This window comes from Gossypium hirsutum, chromosome D08 (genome assembly GCF_007990345.1).
Source record: "Gossypium hirsutum isolate 1008001.06 chromosome D08, Gossypium_hirsutum_v2.1, whole genome shotgun sequence".
In the NCBI taxonomy this organism is placed as follows: Eukaryota; Viridiplantae; Streptophyta; class Magnoliopsida; order Malvales; family Malvaceae; genus Gossypium; species Gossypium hirsutum.
This window is the reverse complement of record NC_053444.1, coordinates 41,066,354-41,074,089: the sequence shown is the minus strand read 5'-3', so window position 1 is coordinate 41,074,089 and position 7,736 is coordinate 41,066,354.

Sequence of the window (7,736 nt, the reverse complement as noted above, 5' to 3'; positions counted from 1 at the left end):
GAAGCTAAAGCTTGTGCATAAGTAATTGATAATTTATCAAGCTGGTAAGCTTCTTAACCTTTCTGTGTTATGGATTTAAGAAAGGGAAAGAAAGTTAAGGATTTCAGCTATTTATCGATTTTTGTTCTCTTTTGGATAAAGTTGTGGATAATCATTTTAATGGCTTTTGCATGCAAAAAAAATCCTAATTTTTATGATGATGAAATATTTGTTAGATATTTTGAAATGGTTGTTATGTTTTGTAAGCTGGAGGCTCGACTAGCGAAGGAAAAAACTAAGTAGAAGGTTTTGGCATCAACTTCCAGGTGAGTTCCAGAACTTAAGTTTGAGACGGTTATTCATTTATTCTAGTATTGTTTGTTGGTCATGTTGGCTGAATTATATATAAATGATGACTACTGCATAACTGAATATTGATGTATTGTGAGGCTTGTTGTGTTGATATGAAAATGCATAAAATGTTTGGCGTATTGTGTGTCTTGTTTGAATAGTAGTGTTGGTAGAATACCTGTGTATGTAATGCATGTGTATGAATTATGCAGAGTTGTGGAGGGTTGTCGAAATGTGATTGAGATGAAAAACGGAGAAGGGAATATGATATGTGATTTGCCTTCAATGTGACATGTAAATGCAAACTATGGATGATGAACACCTCGAATTTGTGGGGGAACATGTAAGTGCCCAAATTAACAAGGAGGATTTGCGAAGGTTCGGGCAAACTATATCGAAAATGAATGTATATATATGATATATGAGTTTGCGGAGGTTTGGTCAGATTGGACGGAGAAAGGTGTGTACCAAGATATGAGAGCCTTTTAGTGGAACGTAAAGGATTTTACGGAGTTGGAGGTTTTAAGTTGTATGAAGGAATGCAAGTCCATGGCCATGTCAAGATCCAAAGATCTCCACAAAGTAGTTCACATTATGAATTTGCTCGACTTACCGAGGTGGCATATTCTAGTGGAGGTCCGTGAGATAAAGTCGCATATGGGAATCTATGTATGTATGTTCCCATCTATGTCTCCGCAAATATAGGATCCTCTTGGAAGGTTCGCCAAGAATAATCTATTTGTTAATGCGAGTCCGTATGTGCAAGATATGATAGTCTGTCAGGACTATCTTACGTGTATGACTCCAAAATAGGGAATTCGCTTTTAAGTATTCGCCTACATGCTATCTATTTCTAAAAGTAGACCACTATAAATGATAGAGGCACGATACGACTGTCTGCCAAATTTGTCTGCTTGATTAAGATCTGTTGGTTTTCTTTAATAACTCGTGTAGTGGTCTTCCTTGTGAATCTGCTGGTATGTTTCGCAAAACATGAATCCGTAAACTTGGGTCTGAAATAGGAATCCATGAGGATCGTAATACTAATCTGATCCCGTTGGGAAAAGTCACTAATAATAGTCCGCAACAGGAACTATCTGCTAAGATCTATCTTATTTGGTTATCTATATTTATCTGAGGCAAAATTTGATATGGGAATCATCTATGAGTTTTCTTTCATAAGTCTGCAAGTAAGAATCTACAAAGATTTACTTTTAAGGAAGTAGTTGCATATGGGTCCGTATAGGCAACTAATGAAGATAGAGTTCGCAATAATCTGCTTAGAGCTAAAATGTTTATCTGCATTATGATATTACATCTGCGAAGTCTCATCAGTGGAAGATTTTTATGTGCAAGGTTTTGATAGCTGAATATGAAATCTCTTGTTTTGAAGTCATCTATAATAGATCAAAGGCAGTCAGTAAGATGAATTATTCTTTAGGATGCGCAAGTAAATAAGGGATGGTGTTTTGAGGATAACGTACCAAGTACAAGTGAGTTAGCCTATATGACGTAGATACTACAGCAATGAGATTGGTGAACCATCCTAATACAAATAGTTAGAATTTAATTCTAAATCACGAAGTGCCAACTTATTAGCATTTTGTTGATGCAAGGTATGGATAACTCACTAAGTTCATTTGAACTTACATATGTGTCATTATGTATTGTAGGTATTAAGGGAAATTCGAGAGTTCACGAAGGGACCAGGCCAGAAACCATCATGCTTAGGCAGAATTGCTTCTTGTTGTAACATGCATATAATGGGGCAACCTAGAGGCGAAGTCTCAGGGTCAGGCATGAGTTGGAAGTATATAGGTCTATAGGATACATTTCTAAGATCAAATAAAACTGTATGTATATGAAAGCTACTTTGTAAAATATAATTGTATTAAATTCATATTGTTGGCAAAGTTGGTTATTGATTCGTATTATAAATATTATTGGAAATTAATTAACCTGTTAATGAATGTGTTAGTGAAAACTTGAAATTTTGGAGCGTAGCACCCTGTAGCCTGGATCTTGCGATTGGGTCGAGTATGGGGCATTACAAATTTCATTCATATCAGCTAGTATAAATTTTTTTAAATATAATTTTATTATTTATTATTTATTTTGGATTTATTGCATGATTGATTTTTATATGTATAGTATGGGATCATCTTATTGTTTAATTTATGGAATACCATTTTTTTGTTTGTTTCTTTTGAGTTTGTTTAATGATAGATTGTATTTGTGAAGCTTATTAAGAAATATTTTATATGATTGATGATTTTTTATATTTAAAATTTATTTAATCTCATTATTTGATATTTGTAAATATTTTTATATGCATTTACAAATATTTTTAAAAAATAATGATAAATATGGAATGGTACACTGAAACAGACAAAAATTGGTATGTACAAGTACCGATATAAGTAAAGAAACAATATGTCCACTAGTACGATATTGTAATGCCCTAAAATTTTCGATATAGTAAGTGATGTAATTCCAGGACCCGCTACATTGAAATTTTGAAAAAAGTAAAAAAAAAAAGGTGTAAAAGGAATTATAATGATTTATGGTTGGTGTTAGAATTAAGTGACCCGAATCCTTATTTAAATAAATATAGTCGTAAAATAAAATAAAAGTAAAATCCATATAGAACTACACTTCTTTTATTTTATTTTAGAATAATATTTTTTTAAACCTTATTAAACTCCGTCTATTTGATATTGATTAGGATAAGGTGTTTCAATCTTACTACAATCCTATTAGAATATTGTTTTACAAGCCTATAAATAGACATAGTCTTGTCCTCTTGTAATCATTCGAATTCGACATATTGAATTTTCTTCTCTTCTATCCGTGATTTTTTTCCCGAAAGGGTTTCCACGTAAAAATCTGCGTGTTCTTTATTTTTCTTTCTCTTTTCTTTGCAATATATTGTCATTACCGATATTCTATTTTTACAAATTGGTATCAGAGCTTCTGGGTTGTTTATCTCAATCATGGTAATGGCGTATTTGAAGTATGAAATTTTGTTGTTGGATCGTAACACCAAATTTGCGTTGTGACAGATAAAGATGCAAGCAGTTCTTGTACAGATGGACTTAAAGGAAGCCTTGCTAAAGGTATATAAGATGCCTTCGACATTGACAGAGGAAGAGAAGAAGCGTAAGGATCGAAATGTGTTAACATAGTTACATCTACATTTTTCTAATGAAATTTTAAAGGATGTGATAAAGGAGAAGACCACCGCTGCATTATGGAAGAGGATGGAAAAAATATGTATATCGAAAACTCTAACCAAGAAGTTGCATATGAAGCAGCGTCTTTATGCTCATCGTTTGGAGGAAGGTGCGTCTGTCCACGAACAATTAACAGTGTTTAACGAAATTCTCTCAAACTTGGAGGCCATGGAGGTTTAGTATGATAAAGAAGATCTAGGGTTGATTCTACTTTGTTCGTTACCCCTGTCTTATTCAACCTTTAGAGACATGATTTTATATAGCAGCGAGTCTCTCACAGTTAATGAGGTTTATGATTCTTTGACCTCGTATGATAAGATGAAGCATCTTGTGGTTAAAATCGACTCTCAGGGAGAGAGTCTCATTGTTTGTGGGAGACAAGATCGGAATGCTAATGATGATCGTGGAATGACAAATGAACGAAATCATTGTGGTAAATCTATGGGTAGATCGAAGTCTTTAAACAAAGGTAAAACTTGTAACTTCTTTAAGAACAAATGACACAATAAATCTGAGTGCTATAAGCTATAGGACAAGATTAAAAGGGATGCTGTGAATCAAAAGGGAAAACAACCAGAAAATTCCAGTGAAGCTGATGTTGTAGAAGACTACAGCGATGGTGAACTTCTAGTCGCTTCTGTCAACAATTCTAAAGTGAACGAGGAGTGAATTTTTGATTCAGGTTGCACTTTCCACATGAGTCCCAATCGGGATTGGTTTACAACTTATGAAACAATGTCTAAAAGTGTTGTTTTGATGGGAAATAATCCTTCGTGTAAAAATCGTTGGTGTTGGAACAATTAAAGTTAAGATGTTTGATAGAGTTGTCAGAACACTTAGTGACGTACGACATGTTTCAAAATTGAAGAGAAATTTGATTTCGTTGAGTACTCTTGATTCGAAAGGGTACAAATACACAACTGGAAGTGGGGTTTTTAAAGATTTACAAAAGTTCCCTAGTTGTGTTGAAAGGGCAGAGCAAGACTACCAAGTTATATGTTCTGCAGGGTTCTATTGCAACTGTCGCTTCCTCTTCCTTGTCAGATGATGATATTACTAAACTTTTGCATATGTGCCTAGGGCATATGAGTGAGAATCACATGACATAATTGAGTAAAAGAGGACTTCTTGATGGGTAAGGAATTTGCAAAATGAAGTTTTGTGAGCACTGCACTTTTGAGAAGCAAAAGAGAGTTCGATTAACCAGAGGAACCCATAACATGAAGGGAATGTTAGAGTGTATTCATTATGATCTGTGGGGGCCATCCAGAATGCCTTTGAGAGGTTGAGCTAATTATATGCTAATTTTTATTTATGATTTTTCCAGAAAAGTTTGGGCGTTCTTTTTGAAGCAGCAAAGCGATGTGTTTTCCACATTTAAGTCTTGGAAAACTATGATTGAAAAATAGATGGGAAAATAAATAAAATACCTCCGCACAGACAATGCCTTAGGGTTATGTTCTGATGAGTTTAGTAAAATGTGCAAGTCAGAAGGGATCATAAGGCACTTGACAGTTTGTCATACTCCACAGCAAAATAGCGTTACAGAACGAATGAACAGAACGATCGTGGAGAAGGTTCGATGTATGTTGTCAAATGCCAACTTGCCAAAGTTGTTTTGGGCCGAAGCAACCTCTACTGCATTTTTTTGATCAACCGATCTCCATCCGTTGCCATTGAGAAAAAGACTCCACAAGAGGTATGGTTTGGTAATCCTGCTGACTATTCTAATTTAAATATCTTTGGATGTCCTGTGTATGCTCATGTTGATAATGGAAAATTGAAATCAAGATCCATTAAATGTGTTTTTTTTGTTATAAAGCTGGTGTAAAAAGGTATAAGTTGCGGTCTCCTGAAAATAGAAAAGTTGTGATTAGAAGAGATGTTGTTTTTGATGAAACTGCTTTACTACCTAACTTATCTCTTAAAGATTCTTCCAATAAAGAAAATCAAAAGCAAGTGGAGCATCAGATTAGTCTAGAATCTACAACAGAGTCGACTCCTCAAGCTAGTACAAAAATTTAGAATAGAGTTCGTTCTTCACCACGATACTCTATTGCCAAAAACAGAACTAAAAGAGAAATTAAACCTTCAAAGAAGTATGTTAAGATTGATCTAGTTGCTTATGCTTTAAATGTGGCTGAAGATATAGATGCAAACCAAGAGCCATCTAATTATTCTGAGGCGGTTAGCTGTGAAGACTCAGAAAAGTGGATGTTTGCTATGCAAGAGGAGATGAAATCACTCTACAAAAACAGAACATGAGATCTTGTGAAACTTCCTAAAGGTAAAAAGGTTGTTTGTTGTAAATGAGTGTTTAAAAAGAAAGAAGGGACTCCAGGAGTTGAAGAACCCAGATATAAAGCAAGGCTTGTTGCAAAGGGTTATAGTCAAATTCCAATAGTGGACTTCACAGATGTGTTCTCCCCAGTTGTGAAGTATAGTTTGATTTGAGCTTTGCTTGGTATTGTGGCAATGCATGATTTGGAGCTTGAACAGTTAGATGTAAAAACATACATTTTTGGATGGAGAACTTGAAGAGGATATTTATATGCAACAACTAGAGTGTTTTACAGTCTTAGAAAAAGATGACTATGTTTGCTTATTGAAAAAGTCCCTTTACGGTTTGAAACAATCACCAAGACAATGGTACAAGAGGTTTGATTCATTTATGACTTCTCATGATTTCAAAAGAAGTAGCTTTGACAATTATGTTTACTTTAAGAAAAACAGTGATGGTTCTTTTGTGTATCTACTCTTTTATGGTGATGACATGTTGATTGCAGCGAAAGAGAAAGGAGAGATAAGAAAGGTCAAAGTCGAAATAAGTGAAGAATTTGAGATGAGAGATTTGGGACCAGCAAAGAAGATACTTGGTATGGAGAGTCTCAGAGATAGAAAATCAAGTAAATTGTACCTAAGTCAGAAGGGGTACATTGAGAAAGTTTTTTACAGGTTCAATATGCAGAGTGCTAAGCCTATTAGTACTCCTTTAGCAACCCATTTCAGACTTTCATTGGCTTTGTCTCCACAATCAGATGATGAGATTGAGTACATGTCACATGTTCCATACTTTAGTGCAGTGGGATCTCTCATGTATGCTATGGTTTGTTTACGTCTAGATTTATCATATGCAGTCAGTGCAGCTTGCAGATACATGGCGAATCCCGGTAAAGAACATTGGAAAGTAGTTCAATGAATTTTAAGATACTTACGAGATACTGCTGATGTTTGCTTACAGTTAGGAAGAACTAGAGATGGAGTCATTGGGTATATTGATGCTGATTTTGCCGGATACCTTGATAGAAGAAGATCTCTCACAAGTTATGTCTTTACAATCGGAGGTTGTGCAATAGTTGGAAAGCCATTTTGCAAACTACAATCGTTTTGTCTACCACTGAAGCTGAGTACATGTGGTTACTAAGGCTTGTGAAGAAGTCATTTGGTTGATGGGACTCTTTAGCGAACTCAATGAAGACCTTCAAATCAGTACAGTATTTTGTGACAGTCAGAGTGCCATCTTCCTTATAAAAGATCAAATGTTTCATGAGATAACAAAACACATTGATGTTCGGTATCATTTTGTTCGTGATATTATTGCTCGTGGTGATATTGTTGTGAGCAAAATCAGTACTCATGAAAATCCTGCAGATCTGATGACTAAGTTACTTCCTATAACCAAGTTTGAGCATTGCTTAGACTTGGTTGGTGTTCATTGTTGAAGTTAAAACCCTTAAGGGGTTTTATGGAAGAGGTGGAAAACTTATTCGTTGAGAGTTCACGATGAAGAACTTGTTCATTCAGAATTCGTGTCAAGGTGGAGATTGTTAGAATTGAGTGACCCGAATCCTTATTTAAATAAAATACAGTGGTAAAATAAAATAAAAGTAAAATCCATATAGAACTACACTTCTTTTATTTTATTTTAGAATAAAGTTTTTTTTTTAAAAATATTATTAAACTCCATCTATTTGATATTGATTAGAATAAGGTGATTCAATCTTACTATACTCCTATTAGAATATGGTTTTACAAGCCTATAAATAGACATATTCTACTCCTCTTGTAATAATTTGAATTCAACATATTGAATTTTCTCTCCTCTGCTCGTGGTTGTTTTTTTGAAAGGGTTTCCACGTAAAAATCTATGTTCTTTATTTTTTTCTCTTTTCT